The 25,966-nt window shown below is 39.2% G+C and overlaps 1 protein-coding gene across 5 annotated transcripts in view; it reads left to right on the forward strand.

Annotated features, from left to right (window-relative positions):
- Positions 1-25,966, forward strand: part of lpp (LIM domain containing preferred translocation partner in lipoma) — a 275,115-nt gene that overhangs the window by 14,515 nt on the left and 234,634 nt on the right. For all 5 annotated transcript variants that reach the window (XM_015962371.3, XM_015962372.3, XM_015962374.3 and 2 more), the window contains one exon: positions 25,877-25,921. The gene's annotated coding sequence lies outside the window, so the exon portion shown is untranslated. The remainder of the gene's footprint in view (positions 1-25,876; positions 25,922-25,966) is intronic.

The raw sequence follows: 25,966 nt of genomic DNA on the forward strand, positions 1-25,966 counted from the left end.
TTCTGAGATGAGTTAGAAGATGTAAAAAGGTCTGATTTGCTAGTTTTTAATGACAGTTTTGGGGTTTTCCTGTCATTAGTTGTTGCTGTTTGATCCAAAGTTTGAGCGGTGTCATGAAGGTGTCGCTGTTATTTTGGTGCATTAGGCGCCACACAAAGTGTTCCTGTGCAGATCTGCAAGTGTGGAAAAGACAGGCGATTGTTTGGGATTGTTTCACAGGCTCACACAAAATTCCAGATATTTTCTTTTTCCTTTTAAAGACTTGTTCAGCGCTTCAGAGAGGCTTTTATTTTACCCGCCATGTTGAGTTTATGTGCTTCTAATTGTCAGCAGGTATGAGGTTTAGTAGAGAGGCTCTAAGATCTCACCAGATTAAACCCATTTGTGTTAAATAGCTGTACATGAGTTCCTGTAGATATCTGTGGAGCTGCCGGCTTTCTAAATATCCACTCTCACTGATCGCTGCACCTCAACATGTCCAACGTCCCTCCTGGCTCTAATGTTCACACTTCAAAGATGTAATGGCGAGCGCCTGTTAGCTTCTCTCCCTTCTCAAGCTGAAGGAGGAACTAAATGATTTTATTTTGCTCAGACAGCTGTTGCTGCTGACCAGTGATGGAATGGTGTAAATGTCTAACTTTTATGTTTAAATTTCATTGTTACGAACAAATGGTTCTGTTTGCCTGAAAGCTTTTACTCACATTTTTATCAACTCAGACATTTATTATGTTAGAAGTCATGAACGTTTGTGCAAATACCCCAGATAATAACTTCAGCTGTTCCTATGCGTCGAACCGACTCAACCATTTATTTCTTCAGAGCTTGAACAAAAACCTGAACTGCTTTTTAATGCATCAAGTGTGTGTTTTATTATTTTTCCCCTTTTTTTGCCTATTTTACCCTCAAATCTGCTCAAAGATGTAGACACCTTTTCAGGTTTGTCTCCTCTGGCGCCAAGATTTTAGCAGCAGATTCTTAAATTCCTGACATGAAGCCACTGCACTGCTTTTCTTGTTGCAGCACATCTCCCCCCCCCTACCCCCCAGTGCCTTATCACTAATGTGGTCTGTACCATCACAAGGCGTTCTTGGAATACTTGCAGGTGCAAGAGAGAAACCAGTTCTCTGGTCAGATCGCTCCGTCGGACCTTTCCCTCTTCATGCTGATAGACTAGCACTTGCATTGCTATGTTTCAGATTTAGACATAGCATTCTGCAAAACTCAGTGGTTTCATGGAATTAAAATGAAGGTTTTGAGCAAAAAGGAAGTATGCATCACATGCATCGCTTTTTAGCAAATTGCATGCAAGTACTATTAGTACATCTGCTCTAAATTAAATGGATGGCCTTATATTCTTTGAAGCATTGTGTGTCACCCTCCACCTTTTATGAAATCATTTGGAACAAGGATAAACTTATGTTGTCAATTTCAAGTATAACATTTTTTTACACACAATTTCATATGATCTGTTATAGGGCTGGGCGATATGGCAAAAATAGAATATCACGATTTTTCCAATATTTTATCACGATTTCGATTTTATCACAATTTTTTTCCATGAATAGCATAACTTCAATTGCGTATTAAAGAAGAGAAACATTGAATAAACAAACATTTATTCATATCAGGGATAATCAGCACAGTGCTAACACACTTATGTTTTAAACTCACACCAGAGATGATAAAAGCCCTGAGAGAAACAATTACAAAAATCTGTTTTTCTCGTTTTTCAAGTAACTTAACATAAATTAAAATCGTAAACATATTTAAAGTGCAAACATGTCAATTGCAAACGTATTGTGCAAACATTAACTTGTTCAAAATACTATGTAGCTCCCAGTTGCTCATGTAGTGGATAGTTAAGCTCAAATACGGCTCTGACGTGCGGCTGGACCAGAGATCGCTTGTGGTAGCAAAAAACTGCACATTCTGAATATTTTCTGCAACTCTCACTTTGCATTCAGCGTACATGCGTGGAATGGCGGTGTTCGAAAAATACTTGCGGCTGGAAAACTCGTAGCGTGGATCCAATGTTTTTATCATGTTCTTAAATCCCGCTCCTACTGTTCGCACGGGACACAAACCTTTAACCAAGTGGTACGTCACTGCATCTGTCATGCTGTTCCATCGTCTGCTGTCTCTGTCGTAAGGAATGAGTTTTGTGAGTGTTTCTGTTAGCGTTTGCTGCCTGGAAGAAGCACTAGCTGCTGCCGCTGCAGGCTTTTTAGCCTTAGCTGCCGGCTGGCTCTCATTGTATTGTTTGGGATGTCTTCTTTTCAAGTGATTAAACAAGTTTGTGGTGTTGCCATCACTTGTCTTGACTCTCTCCTTGTAAATGACGTTTCGCTGCTCTTTGTCATCTGGTGAAAACCAAACCAGTTCCATATAACGGACGAGGCGTTCCTCTTCGGAACGAAAACCTCGCTGTCGCTCTCAGCCGCGGCCGAAGCCATGTTTGTTCATGTTGTTTGGTTAAGGTCAAACAAAGGCGTGTCATTCGCCTGAGGTAAGTTCCCTTTTCATTCGGAGGCAGAATTTCAACAGCAGAGCTGTGAATCGTGATAAAAAGGTCTCTCAAAAATGACAGACCGTCAGATGTGTAGATCGTAAAACGGTCTAAAATCGTCATATCGCCCAGCCCTAATCTGTATTAGGGTTGTCACAGTGTGAAAATTTAACCTCACGGTTATTGTGACCGAAATTATCACGGTTTTCGGTATTATCGCGGTATTTTTTTAAACATGTTAAATTTTCAGGAAACTACATAAACCCTGTATATCAGGAAAATATTGTCCTAAGTTTGTGTCTAAATTTAGCCTAAAATGTGTTATTTTGTAATTATGTTGTTTATTTGTTTACATTTTTCCCCTTTAGTCTTTAAAATACAATATTTGCCCATAACTTCTTATTTTTTGTCTGTTTGATGTCATCATTTTAAAAATATTAGATCAGACGATACTCAGTACTCAAGTAGCCTTCTAATCAGGTACTTTTTTACCCTTACTTGAGTAATAAACCCTATATCAGGAAAATATTGTCCTCGATCTTCGTGAGTCTTGTTTGCATGATGTAAAGTTTTGTTTCAGCACGGCGGTTTTTTAGAGTGATGAGTGGCGGCCCTATGGCAGACAAACCAAGACTGAGTTCATCGATACATAAAAATGAAACACAACCAGCTTTTTGAAATTTTATTGGCCAAACAAATAGTTAATTAGAAAGCAGATGGATGTATTGTATAAAATAGTGTTAGTAGTGGCTTTGGTAGCTTGTTGATGTTAGCATTAAGGTTTGAGCCCCACAGATTTTAGGTGCTCCTCCATCTCACCCCAGGAATCGGATTCTTCCTCGATAACTCTTGTTTTCGCTCTGGATCGACTTCATTGGAAGCAGAATCCTTTTAAATTTTCAAAGAAGTTGACACACCAGAAATCTGTGCTGAGGGTGTATATTTTTCTGAAGATTTATTTATTTAGAAGATCCTGGGCAGGGACGATGGGAAGAAGTTATGATTATTATGAGTGTTTTTGTGGAGCAGGATCTCTAAAACATTGGCTGAATGTCTGAAAACTGAATCTTTAGAAAGGATGAAATGAAAATCTGACTGTTAAGGTATACGTATTAACACATCTGGTCTAGTTGCTCTGATGCTGTCCTCATTCAATCTATAACAGGGCATCCGCGGGTCTTTAAAAAGTCTTAAAAAGTCTTAAATTTGCTTTTCCAAATGTAAGGCCTTAAAAATCCTTAAAAATTACTAATAATCCTTAAATACGGTTTCCAAAGGTCTTAAATTACCAAAGACCCAATAAGCAAGATTATTTTATTTCAATTTTCATGAATTTCTAGTTAGTGTTCAGCATTTTTTGTGTACGATGTTGGCGTAAGCGGAACCGTACACGTTCAGTTGGTTATGAAAGGGGGCTTTTTTAGATGAGCACATTAGCTGTTTAAGCTAGTGGGAGATTGCGCCATGGGGAAGTGCAACTTTTATGGTTACTGGATGGCTAATCCCACGTTCGCAACGTGGTTAGCACCGGTTCCAGGCAATAGCTGGAAATTATAGTTTAAATTTAATTTAAAAAAATAGCTTAAATTTGGTCAAAGTGGCCTTAAAAAGGTCTTTAAAAAGTCTTAAATTTGGCTCCCTTAAACCTGCAGATACCCTGTATAAGCAACCTGACCTACACCACTGATATGTGTTCTGACCAATCTTAAAGACAGGATTTGTTCCATTTCTTGTGACTAGCTGCTGATTGTCCGGCAGCTGACTCGTGTGGCTGCTTTTGAAATGTTCATAATTTTTGTACAAACAATATAAAAATCTAAATGGGCAGAAGGCCTAAAATTGGATTTTTACAGTCTTGAATTTTATTAAAAAAAAAAAAAAAAACAAGAATCAAGACTACGTGAGTGTGTGAGTTTGATGTTTGAAACTAGCCTGGTCAGCCATGCCAATTCTTCCTTATGAGAAGCAAAGGTCCTGGTGACTCTCCTATTCAAATAACCCCAGCGCTGAGCAGCGTGTCACACATCTCGATGCTCAGTTTCTCAAACAACGAAGATGGCGTCTAAAGCGGAGTTCACTGTGGCTCTTTCCTGTGTTCTCATTGACTCGGACATGTATTTAAAACCACAAAATGAAGAAATGCTAAAACCTTTCTTTTAAAGAAAGATGTTTGCCAGACGCCATCTTTGACTACAGCTTAAAAACTACAGCGTTGTGCGACATGGTTATTGGTTATTTGGTTATTTTTGAGCTGGCTAGTCCCGCCCCTCATGGTGCTCTCTGCCTCTGAGTGTCCAGCCTCGTCCTCAGTGCAGGCCACGCGAGTGTGAAACAAGAGTGGATATTAGAAAGACTGAATAGTTTAGTATGTTACTGTTTGGTTGTCAGAATATTGGTGTTTATATAAACTCCTATTGAATACATAAATAACCTTCAATACACTCAAACTAATTAAAATTAAGTGCCAAACATTTTTTACAAGCACACATAATTAGATGTTAAATAATTAAATGTTTCCAAAAATGTTTTGCAGCTAGTCTGTTAATAGAGATGAAACTGTACAAAATAAAAAAAATTATTTAAATCAGTTTATCATATTTTATTTTGTTTTTGATTAGATTTTACTCATCCATATATTTACTTCCTCACTTTCTGTTGAAAACTAAAAGAACAAATATGTAAAGACACGTGTGTAAACTTTAACTTGTAAAGTTTAGCGTTCAGGATGAAAACATACCAGCATGAAGTCTTTTTTTTTGTTTTTTTTATTTTACAAGCAAAGAGGAGACTTTAAACAATATATCAGTAACTTAAAATTTCATTTATTTGGCATGTGCATTCACCCTGTGCTCTATTTGATATCTGGTTTTAAAAAGAAAATAATATCTCAGTTGGATGCAGTCCAATCAGTAAAGACATTGTATGTGTGTGCATGTGGGCCTTAAGTGAGGACAAACACATTTTTTTCAGCAGCAGGAGAGAAACGGCAGCATCTGACTCAGAAAACTCCTGCTGCATAGCTCTGGACCTCGAGGTTTTATCATCGTGATATTTTGATGACGTTTTGTTGTCCTGCCAAGTGTTGGTCGTAAATTCCAGCCGGCTTCGATTGTTTCAAACCGTGTGTGTGACATGTTGACTCAACACTGTGTGGAGCTGCGAATAGTCCAATTGTCTGATTGATGCGCCGCTGGACAACCACTGAAACACCGAACAGACATGTAAAAAACATTCTAAGCAGGGTAAGTTCCCTGCTATAAAGAACTTTGACAATCTCTGATTTTGACAAGTTAAATCAGGTCGCTGTCATTTAAAGCCATGAGGGTTCTGGTGAACTGTTCGGTAGAGGTTTACAACCCGGTCACATATTTGAACTCCACATGTACAAGACTTTGAAATATGCCAGATTAATAGTTAACTACACCCTTGAGACTAGATAAGTCATTGTTGTTTTACAACCAGACAGTCGGGACTGTTGTTCCACAGAGGTTCTACGACAATTCCTTAATGGAGATGTTTGGTACTTGTACTGGTTTAAGAAGCAGCGACAGACACAGATCAGTCTCTGGTGGTTTCTCCAATGCTCTTAAACAGATTTAATCTGGTCCCTCTCCACTCTGCGTGGCCTTAATTTCTACATGGGCAGATTGGAAGAGATTGTGTGTTTTCAGCTCCAAATGAATCTTGTCAATAAATTAAGGCCTGATTAACAAGAGCAATTACACAGAGGGTCCTACAGAGCAGAGGAGAATCAGGCTGAAGTGGAGATTATCTTTCTTATTAAGGAGAATGACTTTAAGGGTTTGATTACTTTCTGTTTGCGTGTTAAACTCTTGTTTACCGTACGACTAATGATGCCATCCTACCAGTGTTCAGCTGACTTTAGGACTACAAATCAAACACAGTTTGTGCATAAAAAGGAATAAAAGTCTGTTTACTTCAAGTTTTTATGCGTATAGATTGTTATTCCCTTTCCTCTCCTTTATGTCAAGCGTTATTTAGAAATGTTTCACTTGATTTGAAGCTTTGTGAGACTCCTTGTTTAAGAGTTGATTTGTCTGCCTGCTGGTAGCCATTATTGTGCTTGAGCGTAAGCCATTACCTTTGTTTAAAGGCCTCGGAGCTTTGAAGCAGACTCTTTAGAAGACCTGCATTTGTTGTTTCTTCTCCCACTACAGACGGGATCTGCAAGTTTTCTGTGATGTCATCATGGACTGTTTTTAGATTTGCGAGCGGTCGGAAACTCAACGTTAGGACTGAAGAATTCGGTTGATGTGTTATAATTTTTTTTAAAGATGCTTTTGTTCTTGTGAAGTCGGTCTTTGTTTTGTCTTAAATGCCAGCTCCATCTGGTCTTGTGTTGTGTTTAAGCCCTCGTAAAACAAAGTAACAGGGTATCTGCAGGTCCTTAAAAAGTCTTAAATTTGCTTTTCCAAATTTAAGGCCTTAAAAATCCTTAAAAATGACAAATAATCCTTAAATAGTTTCCAAAGGTCTTAAATTACCAAAGACCCAATAAACAATATTATTTTATTTCTATAAAATTTTCGTGAATTTCTAGTTATTTCAGCATTTTTTGTGTACGATATTGGCATAAGTGGAACCGTACACATTCGGTTGTTTGTGAAAGGGGGCTATTTTTAGAGGAGCACGCTAGTAGGAGTTTGCGCCGTGGGGAAGTGCAACATTAATGGTAACTGGATGGCTAATCCCACGTTCACGACGTGGTTAGCACCAGTTCCAGGCAATAGCTGGAAATTATAGCTTAAATTTAATTAAACAGAAAAATTGCTTAATTTTGGTCAAAGTGTCCTTAAAAAGGTCTTAAAAAGTCTTAAATTTGGCTCCCTTAAACCTGCAGATACCCTGAAGTAAGCTCAAGCTACATCATCTGACTTTGCTTCACTTCTATGAAAGTGTGTCAGAAACTTGATGACACGTTTCACAAGCAGGCAGTAATGTTTTTGCCTGCAACAGTGTGTTTTAAGTAGGGGTGCGCCGATTTATCGGCCCAATCTCGTTGATTTTTTTTTCAAAGATCGGCGATCGGCCAAAAACTGCAATCTGTGCACCCCTAGTTAATGTCAAAGCAAATCATTGCTAAAGAATAATTTTTTTTGGACAAGTGTGTCAAAACGTGTACAAAAGTTTTGTTTTCAAAATTAGAAAAATGAAAGTCTAAAGGAACAAATATGATTTTGTAGTTCAAACAGCAATGCGAAATATGTTCATTTATATTTGAGAACATTACCTCATGTCCAGTTGAGACTGGTATTGTGTCACGAGTATTCATATTGGTTTGCTCAATAAAAGGTAATTAAAACATTGACGTAATCTGCTTTTAGTTAAGACAAAATCTGTATAGCTGGAAATTGGTATCGGCAAGTCAGGTTTTTGTCAAGATTTGTGATCAGTGATTGGCCAAAAACTGCAATCGGTGCACCCCTAGTTTTAAGCCGTATTTTCAAAACAATGCCATCAATTTGATGCAATGCCATGGCGGCATCAGGGAGCTTTAGGTCATTTGTAAATGGTGAGACCGTGGCGGTAATGTGGCGCAATCATGTCCTTTTCACAAACGATTACATGATGGCAGCATAAATGGGGTATGGGGGCGGTCTCTGCACAGACTTCAGTTTATCTTAAACATAACTTGCTTTTTATTGCAATCGAAGGCGTGCTGATTAAGTTGTTTTAACAAGCCGCTCCTAAAGGCCTGTGTTTACTTATGTTTTTAATGAAGTTGCCAGCCGGAGCTCTGCAGTAACTCCCCACGTCATCGTGATACCTCTCTCTGGTGCGCCAAGGTGTAATCGCCGTTTATAAGACACACAATTGCAGCAATATTACTGCCAAGCGAGGCGGAACAAATGTCTCAAAATTTGTGCATCGCCATGCCGGCATGGCACGTTCATAAGACACACCATTGTGATAATTTTTCGCCGATTTGCTGGCATGGTGTGTCTTGTAAAAAGGGGGTTTAATTTGCTTGTTTTTAGTTTTATGGAAACATTCTCATGAACCAGTTAGCTTTTAAAACTCAGACGTTACCATAAGATGAATATTTAGAACGGTTTAACTTCAACTGCCCTGAGACTGGGTGGTCATTTGTACAAAGTGGTAAATGGCCTATATTTTAAATAGGGGTTGTATCAACTAGTCGACTAGTCGACTTCACTGCTCTGTAGTGACTTTTTATGCATTTCATCGACTAGTCACTGTCACTTGATAATGACCGACAAGATGCAGTCCTCAGAAAAGACAGCAGGTGACGAGCCCCTGCGTGTTGGGAGGCAACGCGCTGTGCCAGAGCGCCGGTATCTGACGCCCACCGTAAAACAGATATTTGACCAAATTGTGACCTTTACCCTCTTGCAATTTAACCTTCCCCTCACCCCATCCTAACCTTAACCAGCTTGCGCATGCAAAGCTCTGATCGTTGACGCGCTCCAGACATCTGCGTCCTGAGCACGGCCACAGTAACATTATCAAATCAGGTGTCGCCACCTCAAAAACAAATTTAACACGCGATCGTTCATGTCGGCTCATTTCATTTTATGTTTTCTGTCTTTTATTTGTGCCTGATGTGTTTCGCTGCTGTAGACAGACTGAGCGGCTCCCGGGTCAGGGAGTTTAAGATTTTTGGTATCTGCCTGACCAATCCCAATAGCTGCCTGGTGGGGTCTGGGTCCCTGGGCTCTGCTGGATCCCCGGCGGGGGTGGTCACCCCTGGGTCCCGGGCTCGGCTGGCTAGGGGGTGGGAGGCTGCGGGCGGGCCTGTGGGCTTGCCGCCGATATGATGATTAGAAAATACAAACTGCACACAAAACATGCCTGGTTAGTAAATAAAACACACTTGCCTACCAGAAAAAGTCATTCGCTCTCATCTTCCTCCTGCGCACTAAAGCCATTAAAGTCCTCTTCTTCAGTGTCGGAGCTGAACAGCCTCAGAAGAGCTTCGTCACATACCTTTTCTGTGGCGATGTCAGTGTCGCTGTCCGTGTTGCTGTCATCATCCCCGGGTGAAGCTGGCTTGAATGAGTTCTTCCCGCTGCCGTCTCCAGCGCCGAACCATGGATTCATTCATGCCAAGCTTACGGGCGGCAGCACTGTTTCCCTCCTTTACTGCCAGATCCATGGTCTTCAACTCAAATGCGGCATCATTTGAACTCATACGTGTAGTTACCATGATGAGGGGGTATGGATTTAAAAAAAATTCTTCGTCGTGCCGGCTGCTTGCATGTGCTAAATTAAAATGAGCACTTTCTTCCATTTCCACTTTTGACTTCCACCTGTTTCACTTTCTGCTAAAGCGCCCCCTGGTGGCAGGTGAAGGAAAGTCTTCAGTAAAGCCGCACCTCATAAGCCACATGGTTCAAAGCGTGGGAAAAAAGTAGTGGCGTATAGTCCGGAAAATACGGTAATTTTTGGGTGTGCTATTTTTAAAGTCGACCCAAATCAAGAAGGCCAATGCATCCCACTGGAAACAAATCGATGACTGCACACACTCATGATTATTCTTTGATAGATGCTTTTTTTGCGTTTTCTCAAACTTTTTATGGTTCGTTCCCATTTACAGCAGCTCGTTTTTAGCTCGGGAGGAAAACTTGAATCCTCGCAAGGAGAAACTGCCAATAGATCCAAAGCGTTAACCTGCTTTCTTTTGTTAAAATCATGCTGATGGTCTTGAAAATGTTCACTTTTTTCTTGTTTTCTTCCCTGTTTGTCAGGCTGTTGGTTACCAGTAAACACCAGTAATCTTCACCCGGGCCATAATGCTAACAGTTCCCCACAGTGGAGTGATTGTGTGCCAGAGTGACATTTTCTCTGTGCCTGTGTCATTTATGCTCAGATGCCACAGAATGATTAATCTCAGATTAGACAAAAGCATGGGGCTAATGAGACACTTTTTCACAAAGTGACTGATCCACTTGCTCGGCCTGGAGTGACAGATGCAGCCCCTAAAGACTGTCAGATTACTGAAGCATGATGTTGGCGAAACACAGAGCTATTAATGATGAGCCTAAACATTAGAACGGCAAACATAAATCACATCAGAATGATTAAAGACCGAAGCTTTTCTGTTTTACTTCTAAATGCAGACAGCATGTAGTAAAACTAAAGAGCGTGTATTTATAACTCATAAGCATTAGATATTAAAGCTAATATGAAGAACCTGGTGAGTTATTTTATTGAAATAATTTTACATTTGTATAGTTGGATTTAGGCGTAGAGCTCATTAACCCTTGCAGATCTGGCAGCTGGCAGGCCGACCACTCGCTAGACCTTAAATCACACTGCTCCCAACCTCATCAGTTCCCTCAGATCATGGCACGCTCTGCTCCCGTATATGTGCATGTGCTCGGTTCACGGTAAAGACTGATAATGTCTACAGGATATCTGCTGAGAAGGTGATTGGCTGCAGCCTTCCATCTCTCCAGGACCTGTACGTCTCCAGAACTTGGGGGCGTGCAGGTCGGATAGCAGCTGACCCTTCTCACCCGGGACACAGACTTTTCGAGCCGCTTCCCTCAGGCAGGAGGTTACGGTCCATTCGGACCAGAACCTCCCGCCATAAGAACAGCTTCTTTCCATCTGCCGTTAGACTTGTGAACAGCTTATAAACACACAACCATGCTGGTCTGCTGTACTCGACATAACGTCACGTTACCGGCCATGTTACCATTACCTGCCTTTTTTATAGCTGAATGTTTTATGCTAGTTTTATTATATTTTAATCTACTTATTCTATTTTTGAAATTTATTATTCATGTTATATGTAGCACATTAGTACCGAAACAAGTTCCTAGTTTGTGAACAGCTTGTTCACTGACAATGGCAATAAACCTTTTCTGATTCTGATTCTGATCAGAACCACCAGTTCATTCTACAACGTTGTTGACGTGCACACCAAGTCTGTTAAACTCGTCTCTGTGGAACATGTGACCACTGAGTAGCTTGTCATCACATGGTCTAAATGAAGCCTCCGCTCCATTAATTTAGCTATGAGAATTTTTTGTACTTGACTAATTTGAGTAATTCGGTGAATCATTTCAGCTCTACATCAGACACAACACAAATCACAATTTCAGAGGATCTATTGCTGCTGTGACTGTGTGTCAGCAGCAGAAATTTCACCCCATCACTCTTTGAAAGAGCTGCACTAACAGAGCTGCGTATATCGGTCTCCTGTGCATAATTCACATTACTCGTTGGCAGGATTAATTGCCAACAAGTTTTCTGTGGTCCAGGAATGCAATTACCTACTGACCCAAATCGTTCTGTAGGCCTGAAGTCCCTGTGTCTGCTCTGGCAGAGTTACACCTGAGATGGCATAACCTCAAACCAGGCAGCCTTGCTGCGAACAGCAGGCGTATGTCTTCAAGTTCCTCTTATCAGCAGAGGCAGGTCAGCGTAATTTTCAGCCACAATATTAGAAAATTAAGCTAATCTGTCAAACCACCTTCCGATTTCAGCTGATGAGTTGCATTTTTTTCATGTTTCACTCCTCACACATACCTGTTGCAGCCTGGTGCTTTTAGTGCCAGGCATTTTATGAAACGAGCTTCAGTAGTGTTTAGTAGGACGTTTTTACTGTGGGACAGTGCTGGTGTTGTCATGATCCTGCCATGCCCTGACCTCCATGCACCATCATTCATCTCATCAGCCTTCATTCATCAGACCTGGTCCCCTCATCAAGCTCATGCCCCACACCCGCCTCTCCTGCTATATAAGATCCGGCCTGCTCTCCAACCATTGCCAGATTATTGAACGCTCCTGCTAGTAAATCTTCCAGCCTTTTTCATCCTGCCTGATCATAGCCTCCCGACCTCGTTTTCACGCCTGACCGTCGCCAAGAACTCTGCCTGCCTCCATGACCCACGCCTGCCTTCGACTCTGCCTTTACCTGAGTTTTACTACGGTAACACCTCCTCTTAGCTTCAGGCTAATAAAGACAGTTAAATTTTCTTACTGTGTTTTGTGTCTGCACGGGTCCTCAAGTTCTGGGGTCTTATTTATCAAACATGGCGTAGAATCCTTACTAAAACCGTACTTAAGCTCAGCCAAAAAAATGTACTTGCGCCAAGCAGGTGTGTGACCTATCAAACATGGAGGACGCACAGCTGCACGCAATCTCCGCTTCATAAATCGGAGACTAACGAGAATGTTTCTCAGCTGCATTTTAGTCACATCCCGCCCTCACCACGCCCACTTACTGCCATAAATAGTCAATGCAAAGTGCCTTGTGGATCTCATGCATATACATATAAGCCGGCTGTTGCAGCGCTCCGCCAATGACATGGTGACCGTAGGTCAAGACAGATCAAGGAAGCGCAATTTCACAGAAGCAGAAACTGAGGTACCTGTGAGTGAGGTGGAGAAATGAAAGGAAGTGCTTTTGCAAAACAAATAAGAGAAAATCCACGGAGTGGCACAGCGTTGCTGAAGCCGTCAATGTTGTGAATTCTTCAGAGAGATCTGTGGCAATGGCAGTAAAATGTTATTATCAGGAGAGGAAGAATGCTAAGACGTTAGCAGCAGTGTTTTAAGAATATTTAAATGTCCTTTTCTGAGATTTCCTTAACCAATCTGATCTTTGCTCTTTTTAAGTTCTTTTGCACTGATCAAACACAGCCGATGCTCTTTGTTTAAACCTTTTCCCAAATGTTCAAAGAGTAACTTCTTTTCTTTGTGCTGTTCTTTTAAATGGTTCCTCTCTGTGTTTTTCTGGTAGGCCTTCACCGTGTCCTTCATCTCAGTGAGGTCACCATTAGTTTCCTTCAGATTCTTTAATTCGTTCCTGAAGTTCTCACTTACGGCGACGTGCTGGATGTTCTTCTGATCCTGCACATCACCCAGTCTAAGCTGACAATCTTGTTCTAAATCATTTAGCAATTATTAGCAAAATACGTTATTTTGTCCAAGCTGCTTTTTTAAATTCTGGAGCTCGTCATTAAATTTATTTTCTGTCTTAATTTAGTCATTTATTTCTTTTGTCCACATCTTTTCAAGGTCCAAATTTTTCTCTTCCAGTTTTTCAAGCTTCTCAATGAGATCTTTTCTCATGATTCACGAGAAACTGGACTCGTCTATCACCTTTTGGATCCTCTTTCCTTCGTTCGTTCGTTCGTTCGTTTGTTCGTTCGTTCATCCATTCACAAAGTATATCGCAAAGACATTCTCAGGAAAAGTGTTGCTCACACACAACAACACAATAATTACTTTTGTTGTAATGCTGTTATTTTGGAATAATGCGTCCATTATGCCAGAAGCTGCTTTAGTTGTGAATGTCATGCGGGGCGGGGTTAATATTAACGAGGAAACGTATTCTGCATACACATATTTCCAAGACAAGTTGATTGTATGAACTAATTAAATCACTTTTTAGAGGGCTGACTAACTCATATGAGAGACAACATGGCTCCATATGCTCTGTGGCATAAAAACACCACTCTGTTATAATGAAACAGTCACTGAATGTCCTGGGACAAAGCAGATTGGTGAATTATGTTGTTAGTTTATACTCTCATGATCAACTAAAGTGTTGCATGAGCTGTGGAATAAACCAGAACATTTAAAACCATTATGGCAAATCTGAAAACTGGGTTTTCAACGTCTGACACCGTTGTTGTCGGGAAGCGTGTAATCACAACTGAGGTCCTTAAGGTATTAGACATAGCATAAGCTTTTCATATTATATTTCAGTAGCCTGTAACCAACACAGATGTATAAACGCATTGCACAATATGTGCACAATAATATTGCACTTTGGAAAGTGGTAATTTAAACAGGGTCATTCTGTAAATGTTCCCTTTATTGTTAAAGGTAGTTTGAATGTGCAGTAGTCAAATATGAGAAAAGGAGAAAATAAAAGTGTTGTTGCTATGAAAATGAAACGAGACATTGTCCTGGGTTTATCGAAAGTAAAGCGATTAAACTACGAAGAAAGCTGAGATTAAATGAGATGTGTTGCTACTGTTTGTAAATAATTTTGGTGGTAAATAAATCCACAGATGCAAGTGTATTCTGGAAAAGAAAGTCCTGTTTCCTCACTGCTCCATTTATCCTGGTTATTCAGGTCTGGTCCACATCAGGACCAACAGTAATTGTTATTTTGGATCTCAGCTCTCTGGGGCCGGTAACAATGCGAGGTAGGAACACGCATGAATTACATTAATCATGCGTCAAAATACAAATACATATTAGTTACTAATCATGCATCAACATTTGAGTTGGAACAAATAAATACTCAAAAATAATAAAAATGCCAATAAACTTTTCCTCAGTGCAGCTCTATGAGCTGAATTAGCACCACTGAGAACCATTTAACGTGTGCTAATCAGACGGGGAAAAACCACCTGGTAACAGTTGCGTAAAACAAACTCGGATCCATATTAACAATAGGTAGCCTTTAAATTTGACCTCTTTCTGGCAGTGACAATTACGTTAAGCGGCTTTAAACTATCTTTTTAATGTTAAACTGGTTCCAAAATGGTTCCAATGGTCCACAGCACTGCTAACTCTAGCATGCTAGCTCAACAACTCCACGAGGCAACCGAAGGGATTTCCGGGTTCCAACAGGCTCCCAACCAAAGGCCTCTACAGTTTTTAAAAACATGAAGTTACTGTTTAGCTTTATACAGTGTCTATGGCGATTTTATGGGTGTTTCGCTTCCCTATTCTCAACGTTTTAGAGCTTTTTTTATCGAGTTTTCCGGGTAATTGAGCTGAACAACCAGCAGCATGGATCTCGCTCACGTAACGCCTGGTACCGTCTCCTCCTCAGCACTTCTCACGCTGTGCTGTAGGAGGGCGCGACTATAAATGCGATTGGCTGATTGTGGATCAGATCACCCAAGGACTGGCTGCATAGTGCTTCAGCTAAACTCTGTTTTTAAATGATTTTATTTTATTAATTTTTACTTTTTAGAAATCATTTTTATATTAACTCAACTTTTTAACCATGGGTTACAAACGCAAACACGATCGCGAAGCAGTGGCGCCCCCAAGGAAGACCAGAGTTAATAAATCAAAATAATGTTCACTCAAACCATAAATTCATCTGTTTTATTCAAGGCATAAATGTAAAACCCAATAAAAAATTATACATGACTGTTGAGTAAAGAAATTATCAGAACAAAAAAAAGTATATATGTTTCTGCTGCTAACTATTTATTTATAAAAAAAAGTTTACATCCCCATAGTTTTTGTTGTGAAAACAGGTGAATGAAACTGAAAAATAAAATTCAAAAATAAAATAATAACAATTTAAATAAATGAAATATATTATTTGGGGAGGTTTGTGTTTCTCAAACTTGAGTTAAGTGTTTTGGATACATAATGTATTTTGATAAAAAAGAACAAAGGAGCAATGCAATGCACCACTGCAGGCTAAACAAGGACGAATGTGGTGTGTCACCCCAACATTTTACAGTCTGGCCACCCTTATCAAAATTTTCTGTGGGCGCTTCTGCCGGAACCGGAAACCAACAATGCCAGAGGAAACGAGATAGAGCTAAACACCAGTCACTGTCTTTTGTTGTCCGTGGCTTCAAATAGTGTTTTTCTTTTTAGGACTGGTAGTTTGTTCTAAAGTTGAAGTGGTAGCAGCTGTTCCTTCTCCTCACACCAGTGGTGTTCTGTTGCTGAATACGTGAGTGTGTTATGAGTGGAGGACCCAGGGAGAAGTGGCGGTTCAGCGAGGCCGACAACCGGATGGTCCAATTGTTGCTTTTGGTCCGAAACTTGTTATTGGCAGATGTTTTTAGACAAACGCAAGATAACTTTTTTATTTTTATCTTTTCAAATTATAATTTTTCTTTTTTAAATATCCTCTATATATTTATAGATATACTATGTTGGAATGTTTTTAAGAGGCATGTAAAAATGTTTTAAGCAAATATGTTTTCCAGAATTGCTATTGCAGCTTTACATCACCTAAAAGGCCAAAAGTTCTTTACAAGAGGACTTCGCATCTTGAGAACCTCATTCAGGGTTGGCTTTCATATTCTTATCAGAAACTCGTGTCAAAGTCTGAGTCTGTCACGCTGGACTTTGGACCGGTTCGCAGGGCAACTGGCAACGGGAGGGAGGGTTGACGTACAAAAACTAAACACTCTGTATGTGTGTTGTGATCAGCATTAGGGCTCACGTGCTGTAAGCATACTGGTATTATCAGACAAACAAACTGGAGAGTCAGTAAGCAAACAAAAGAAATGTTTGACAGGGCCACAGGAGAGGCCGGAGCATGATAACAGCAATGGGAATAGTAAAACTGGATAGGCAGGTAAAGAGGTCAGTGAAAGGTCGACAGCATCGTGTGGGCAGGCGGAGAAAGGAAAGCTGGAAAATTCCAGAAAGCACATTTGAAAATTTTCGCTCTATGAAAAGGTGGATTCTTTTCTTTTTCTTTAACATGAAACAGCAGGAATTTAAGAATCATAGATACCAGCTTTTCCTAAACTCGCATCAGCAAATAGTCGTTTTCAGTCATGATCTAAACACAGTGTAAACAGATTGGTGAGTGGGAAAGCAGTGCAGGGTGTAAATATTTATGCCTTATTCCGGTTTAGTCCATAAATTAAAGAGAACAGCACTGCATAGCCACACAGCTGCAAAACTATTAGAGTAATGATAACAATGAGACTGTATAGTGACACGTGAGTGGATTTTAAACTCTGGTGAGACACTTCACCAAAATATTTGTCTTCTGGAGAATGACCCAAGCCTCACTAACTAGTCACGTTAGATTACAGAGCTCAGTTAACTGTACAACTTCAGCAGCTTTCTAAAATAACAAGCTTTGTTACAATTTTCTGTTTTTTGTTATCATGATAAAATAACTTTGTAGAATCTGGAATCCCTCCAAAATCTCATCCTTACAGTAAAAATTGTGGACCAAAGGTGGCGGGTCACTCAGTAGAGGGGTTAGAGGGTTTAATTCATGATAATGGCAGTAATCCCTCCCCGTGTAAAAAGCTAATGTGGCACACTGTCGAATCTGTCCTTTGGAAGCTAGCTGCGTCTCCGGCTCGGACTGAAGAAACTAAAGGGAATGTTCCGATCTTTAGATGAGGGGCACTGTTGAAAAGGTAGGGTTATTGTCTTACCTGCTCAGAGCCAAGACCAAAGTGGGTCACTGCTGTCTTAAAACACCTATTTAAAAACATCCAGACAGCTCAGGCTAATACTATTATATAAACCTTTATACTGCTATCAGTTTCACATTACATGAAGAGTGCATCAATGGTATAGCTAGCCTCTGCTGCTGCTACCAACCATATACTTCTATGTAAGTAATCATGTGACAGTAATCTGACAGCAATAAGACATTTTATAAAGAAGGGTAAGTATGAACTGTTTTGAATCGTTTTAGATTGAAGTTTTAAAATGGCCTTTTCACAACTAGCCATTAGCTCATCAATCTGGTAATTGTGGAAAATGTGTTCAAGTGCCATAACTCACAGTAAAACATTACACGATGAGCTTTTAGGAAGTTGAAAACGCTGTTCAAAGCTGTTCTTTAATTATACACAAAAACAATGAAAAACTGGATACTCTAAAGCTGTAGCTGTCACACGACTAGAGCTAAAACCAGTATCTCACTGGGCTGATGCTGCTAGTCACAGATTTCAGAGAAGTTGCGAGGAAGTTGCGAGGGAGTATTCGAAAAGTTCTGAACTATTAATGAGGTTGCTCAGTTTTGGTGTGAGAAAGCAGGTGTTGTAATCTGGAACCCCTTTTCAGTTTGGTGTGAGTCACAAGGTTAAGAACTAAGAGAGAAGTGAAATATATCTAAGACCCTTTGAGACTAAAGTGCAATATGAAAATTTGAACAAGTTATATAATTGTTGCAGTTACTTCATATTCCTCGTGTGACCCGAGCATAAAAAACTGATTTATGCAGCAGTACCATGTGACTCCAATAAAAATGCTTTCTTGCTGTTTTGTGTCTCCAACTAGAGCCGTCGCAGCTCGGTGCGTTACGGTCGTAACTGCAGAGACTTTTTCGTTAGACAGTAATACTGGCATACAAACTCACTCACTTACTGTTTTGTCCCAGTTATCCACTGGAAACATCTCCAGAGGTAAAGCCAACACAAGGTTGGCACAGCAAGTGAGGCTTGAAGGCTTTGAGAACTGGATGGTAAATCCTTTTTATTTTTGGTTGTTTTATTTGCCTTCTTACTGATGAAGAAAACAAAATGTTTTGTTTAACAAATAGAATTTGAACTGGTCTAAACCATGATTACAAGTAGTGATGCACCAATGTGACATTTTTGGGCCGATACCGAGATCCGATATTAAGATCACTATTATGGCCGATAATCGATATTTGCCTATACCGATATACTGATGCTAGTGCTTCTAAAATCAGCAGATTTTGTATCGAATTAAATGATTAAAGCTGAGTTTATGTTGTTATGTACACGCAACACACATATTTACGGTTCTGAGATGATTTCATTCACTGTTCACATGACTAAACAAGTACACATCACCCCCCTTACCCTCTGAAACAGTCAAACAAATGGAGATGAGATGGAAAACATATCTGTTGTTAATATCGGCCTGGTTTTATTTATCAAACCCATAACGATATTTAAAAAAATGGCTAACATTGGCCGATACTGATATCGATGCCGATATATTGTCTATCCCTAATTACAAGTATGATGTAGAAATATATTTTCACATAAATGTGTTTATTTAGGGAAATAATTTAAATCTATTTATTAAAACATAATTCAGCGCTGACCCAATGCTGATGTGAGGGCATCGTGGACCCACGTAAAGCTTTCATGACTGAGAAGGAGGTCAGATACGCAGCTGGTGAGCCTTTTTCCCTCCTGCCGGTGGTATTCCCTGTGTTCTCGTCTGCCCTGAGGCTTATTTCTGTAAACCCGTTGGCTATGAAATGTGCCCATGGTGTTCAGGAAACTGTAACCCATGCTGCGATTTGATCTTTCAGTTTTAGTTTTGCCGTGTTGTGAAGAGGCGACGGACCAGTTCAGAAAAAAACAGTAAAGGTATTTACAGGAAAATTATTTTGTTTCAAATCAATTCGGTTTTCGGTTCCAGCCCGCACTTTAGAAACTCAGATAAACCAGTTTCAGAGCTACAAGAATATTTGTCAACTGCTATTATTATGTAGAACAGAGAGGATATTTTTGACATTCAGTTGCCTTTTATCCATACGAACAGCAGTTTAGTCCAAAGTGCAGTGTGAAATTTAAAGGAAAGAACACATGATTTTAGTCTTTTTCAATCCTGTCCATCATAACCTGATGAATAAAGACCTTTTGAAAACCTAAATTACATTTCTTTGACAGATTGAGGTTCTTTAGAATTGCAGTAATGGTCTAATATTCTTGGATGATCAGCTGTGTTTGATAGCAAATTACTTTATCAGAACATTTAATGGCTTTGATAATTTGAGCATTTAGTTCATTGTCTTTTTCTCTCGGTTTCAGAAACTAAAAAGACTATCTTAAGTTATCATAATGGACTTGGCATTGAGTGAAATTGCCTCATTTTATTCAAGTATTCAAAAAATAGTCTGCACATTTGAAAGGATGTCCAGGTTAGATGCGCAGCTTAGAGGCGCAACGTGTTCAGAATATTTGGTAAGTGTGTCTAAATTAACAGAATGGTCTCTGTGTGTTTGTGGACATATAGTGACTTTGGCATCTAGGTTACAAGCTGCTCCTCGATTGAGTCATGCCAAACAGATCATCTATATACTAGGGCTGGATGATATAGAAAAATAGTGTATTGATTAAAATATGTTTATATTGATCAATATCGATAATAGGGTCTGACCGATATATCGGCCGGCCGATATTATCTGCCGATATTGGGGTAATTAACAGTATCGGCTATCGGCCAAAAAGACGGCCGATATGGCCGATATTGCGCTACCTATCCAGCAGATGGCACCAGCTTTATGAACTCATGTTGTGTGGCTCCACTCCTTTGAACACAAATTATTGTTTTGGAACTAGTTTTTGTATTTAATCTTATGTTTCATATGTGCAATTATTTCCTGTCCAGGGTGAATAAGTTCAGCAAGTTAACTTCTTCAGAGTGCTACTTTGTTACAAAGCACACGTATTACTTTTTTTTTTTATTGTTGCATGTTTATTATTTTAATATTCTTATAGGGATCTTCTGTCTCTAAACTTGTGTGTGTTGTTAGATTCCCCAGAGTTAGCCAAGTCAGAAAAAACATGTTGTAACCAGTTGTTTTAGCATAAAGCAATGGAAGGGCAGGCTTGCATTCACCTACATAAAAAACACTACAATGTATGTGAATTCACTTACATTGTTTTATGCTAAACTAAGAAAACCAACTGCTGCCAGATCATGTTGGGCTGGTTATAAAATACTTTTTCTGACTCGTCTAACTCTGGGGAATCTTAACAAGACACAGTTTTACTGAGCGGTGGAATATTCTTTCAAGTTAAAATGTATTTGTGGAAACCACAGTTTACAAGAAAAAACTTGAATGTTAGAGATTTCTGCTTAAACATTTTCTTGATACTCTGATTCAGTTCAATGGGTCATGCTTACCACGGCTGAGGTTTTCATCGGTTATGATTGCTTAGATAAGTACACCTCAGTCTCAATGAAGCAAGACCGATCAAATAATGACCAATTATTATACGAAATAAAACTGTAATATCATGTCTTCTGTGGAAAATATTCACAGCTCAGATCAGATGAAATAACTTTAACATTTATTTATTGTGTTTGTAGTAATGTTTGTTAAGTTTTCTGTAGGGCTGAAACGATTCCTCGAGTACCTCGAATAATTTGAGTACAAAAAATCCTCGAGTCAAATTCTCTGCCTCGAAGCTTTGTTTAATTCATGTTTAATTAATTCATGGCTTTGCAATCGCCCGGGGTCATGTTTCACCCGGACCAAAATGAGTGACGCACATACACACTGCACTGAATGCACACGCGAGTAGTGAACGCAACTTAACTTTCTTTTAGGCCACGGCGGACAACGTGGACCCCGGCGGAGTGCGAAAAAGACACAAAATGTCAAAGTTGTGGGACCATTTTTCACGTCGTAAGGCGGAAAACGTAGTCCAGTGTAAATACTGTAAAATGGATTTAGCCTACCACAACACCACATCCTCCATGCTGCAGCACCTGACCAGGAAACATCCACATGTAAATTTCACTTCTGCAAGCGGACTCGGAGCCTCTACAAGATAATGCATTTTAGCCTGTATTTCTATATATTCTGCAGACACTGTGCAACTTTTTCATTTGTAGCACTCAGTTTCAGCTCACACCGTACGTCTGGTAGCAACACGTCGGACTTAAAATGTGCTAAAAATAGCAGTTTTTTTACAACACGTCGGACTTTTTACTGTGTTGTTATTGATGTCCGTTGTCCCTCGGGATCGCTGCAGGAGGACACGGGTATTTATGAGTGGCGGAGGAAAACAAAAGAAAGTAAATAAATGTTTTGTGATCAGTATAATTTGACATAACCACGGCAAACATGCTTTCGACAATCCTTGTTAGTGTGAGACAAAAAAAAGTGTAGAAATTAAAACGGACGTGTGTTAATAGGGAAACAGCTGGCGAGCCATGTTTGCGCATGCGCCGTGAGCGGTTCTGGTGCTGTTTGGGCCGCAGCCGCTCGCATTTGTTTACTGTGAAGTAAAGTTGAAGTGCTGAAGTTTTGAAAATTAATTTTGAATAAAACTTGAAGAATAACTGGCAACTGCTTTCTCATTTCAAGAGGTCTTTCATATTTTATAACATGCTATTTGATATAATGGTTTAAAAACGCAAAAGAGTAATTAGAGTACTCGATTAATCGATAAAAGATTCGATAGAGTACTCGATTACAAAAATATTCGATAGCTGCAGCCCTAGTTTTCTGGGCTTTGCTTGGGAAGTTTCAGGGGGGCAAGAAAGGTAAATAGTTGCAGTGACCAAGTCTACTAAGTGTAAATAAGATGTTAAACAAATACTTCCTAAAAGATCCCAAGCTTGCAGTCTCAGTTAACTTTGCATAAGGCAGATGGCACAGTGATTGAGTGGACATACAAATGGGTCATGTTGGCATTAGATAAACAGACTTAGTGCTAGCAGATACTTTTGAACACTGATGTGCCAAAACTTTCAGAGGGCCGCTTTTTTTTAGCACCAGTTTTCTTAGAAAATTTATTTCCCTTTGGTGAATTTCTATTCACACAGAATGAGAAACCTGAAAAAGATTCACAAAATTACTACTCATTACAAAACTGAAATGTGAACAGTTTAGCCGCTTTGTACTGATTTAGGTAATTTAACCTTTAAAAACTCAGCAAAGCCTGATTCTGAGTGAACACAACCAGAATGTGGCCATTCATTCTGAAGTTCAAATATAAGCCCAAACTGTCAGTGCTGCAAAAAGGAAATAAACCTAAAGGAAATCTACAACACTGCAATTAGTTTTAGATCTGAATGTTAAACAAATCACTTTCATCTATTCTAAATTAAATATATATTTCCTGCTTCTGAACAGGAAGACTAAACTAAAGGTCCACAAAGAACCCTCCTCACAAATGACCGCCAAACTCAAAACAGTGGCTACTAGGAGTGTAAATTACTAGTTTGATCAGAAGATTACAGTTAAAAAATGAGTAAATAAAAATTGATAAAAAATATATATATAAAATAGGGAAACTAAATTTTTTGATTAAAATATGATAAGGAAAGAGAAAATGAATACGAAAAGGTAATCAGTGATTCACTGTATGATTTTACAGATGAAACTGAAGAAATTAGAGTATGGTGCAAAAGTTCATTTCTTAAGTAATTTAAAATTAAAGAGATACTATGAAGAAAAAAGAGAGAAAGAGAAAGAAAGAAAGACAACAATCTTCTATATAGCACCTCTCAACATAAAAATCACAAGGTGCTTCAAAGGAACAAAAAAAAGATAAAAAATTATAATTACAATTTAAGGAAAGGAAAAGAGAAAATTAATTTGAAAGACTTATCAGTGGATCCCAGGAAATACGAAATTGGTAGAAAAAGTAAGTATATTTTATTTATACAACACTCATCACAAACAGAAAATCACACAATGCTTCACATAGAACCAAACAAACCATTAAGTCATAAAATCATAATTTTCTTAACACAGAAATAGATCAAAATCAGAAACGTAAAGTCTTAAAATGATAAAATACCATAAAAGGAAAAATGATTACAAGTTTAAGTTAAAAACAAGAAAATAAAAGATATAGATAAAGCAGCTTTAAATAACTGGGTCTTCAGCTGTTTTTAAAAGTGTCCAGACTGTCAATAAGTAAGGATAAAATAAGAGCAGAACAAGGAGAAGGCGCTGATGAAGGCTGCACAAAAGTTAGCCTGAACAGGTGAGTTTTCAGCAGATTTTTAAAGTAGACCACTGAGTCCACTGATCTCAGGCCTGGTGCGCTGCACAACCAGCAACGCCGCTTTTTCAATTTTAAAAATACTTTTCTTGGACAATATGTGCTAAAATGACCCTTTACAGCAGCGGTATTCAATTCTGGGCCTCTAGTGCTGGTTTCCAGCACGTTTTAGTAGTTTCTCTGCTTCAACACACTTGATTCTGTGGTTGAATCACCTGTGCAGCAGCTCAACAAACTCTGAAGAAGCCTGTTAGTTACCTGCTGATTGAAATCAGGTGTGTTAAAACAGAATAGAATACCCCTGCTTTACAGGCTTAACGAAAGACCCTGTTGGAAAAAAATACACCATGTCAGCAGAACTTAAAAATAAAGCAATTTTCAAAGTAAAATAGTGTTTGATATAGTCTATCAATTTTTGCATTTTAGATCAATGACCAATCTGAGTATCGATGTTGATCATAGAATCGATGTATTTTTACAATCCTAGTGGCAACAGTATTTTACCCAAGACTCCTGTGTAGCTGCTAAACCAGACCAAAAGGACTCACAAGCCCTTTATTAAATAATCTGTAAAATGGTAATAGCCTGTGTTTTTATGGCTTCTTCTAGAGCCCGCCAAGGCGCTTTACAACACCAAACAGTCCATCATCCATTTACACTCAGGTGGTGATGAGCTCCCAAAGGCACAACATCTACACCAGTGAGCAGGGCTCAAACCTACAACCCCCCCGGCTATGAAACTTAACTCCTCTACCACCACCGCCTTTTGTAAATAAAGCACAAGAGTAAAAATGATCAAATCATTGTTTTTAAAATCAATCGATAATTCAAACACGTCTGGGCTCTTGAAGCACAGAAATAAACAGATTTGTATATTTTTGTGTTTCTATAAAGACTGAGATTTTATGCCGAGCGCAAAACATAATAAGGTCAAATTTTCTGCTAAACAGTAAATAAAATGATTTTGTAAATGAAACGGGATTTTGAATTATGATTAAGTGTGAGACCAAATAAAAATAAAAGTTCTCCCATTAGAATACGCCCAGCGTTAGGCTTTACTTGGTGTCTTTTCTTCAGTCTATGACCAGACGCTTGCGTAAGCCGCTATGTCTGAAAATAGAGAGCGTAGACCCAAGCAGTGTTTGTTTGTTGTTGTTTTTTACAAAGACAGCGAAAAGAAATTGAAGTGAAGTTGTGAACAGACCCAGTTGTCGGCTGCATGTCCTCAAAATATTGTTTTCAACTTGGAAGAGAAGAAAAGTAGAACAATCCAAAACCAGCGCCCACCAGTAATTATGATGCGAGTACAAAGGATTTTATTATTTTCTTCTTTCCAAAGGGAGAAGGGATGTGTAGGTGTAATAATTCTTATTCCTTCCTGCTTCCTCGACTTGGAAGTTCAGATTTCGAAAAATAGCCCGCCCTCCTCCCTTAAAGAACAGCAAAAGAAAGAACTGTCAGACTGAGTGATGCCAATCGTATGTAGCGTCTGTGTTCCCACTACTGCTCCCTGTAGTATATGCCACGGTGTGGCAATGTGGGAAATTGACACTGTCAATTTATCAGAACAAAAGCTTTCCTCAGCAAGAGGAATCCAGATCTTTGGGCCCTGGAGACAAAAAAAATCACTCCACCCCCACCCTTACCTGCATCTAAACAGAATGTAGGACATTCAAAACACCAGAAATAGAAATTTCACTCACAATTATCATTTTTGAATTTTATCCCCTGCAGTCAAAACTTGGTGTTTTGCTTTAGGAGTTAGAGCTGCTCTTTAAAGCTAACTTTTAAAAAAAGTAAACAAGTGAAAGAGCAATGGATTCAAACCGCTGCTGTAACAGAACTCGGAGACATTGCAGCTGGTTGAGCTGGATGGATTTATTCTTGAAACAGTTTCTCATTTGTTACCCATTATTTTCCATTTTGGTTTTAATGATATGTGTATTGTGCTTCTTTTCAGGTGTGTGATCCTGTAGTTGCGACTATCGCTAGTGTCAAAGTTTGGGTAAGTATTTGGCCTAATTGTTTGTAGAACTCTGCTGTTGTTTCT

Source organism: Nothobranchius furzeri, chromosome 16, assembly GCF_043380555.1.
Source record: "Nothobranchius furzeri strain GRZ-AD chromosome 16, NfurGRZ-RIMD1, whole genome shotgun sequence".
Classification (NCBI taxonomy): Eukaryota; Metazoa; Chordata; class Actinopteri; order Cyprinodontiformes; family Nothobranchiidae; genus Nothobranchius; species Nothobranchius furzeri.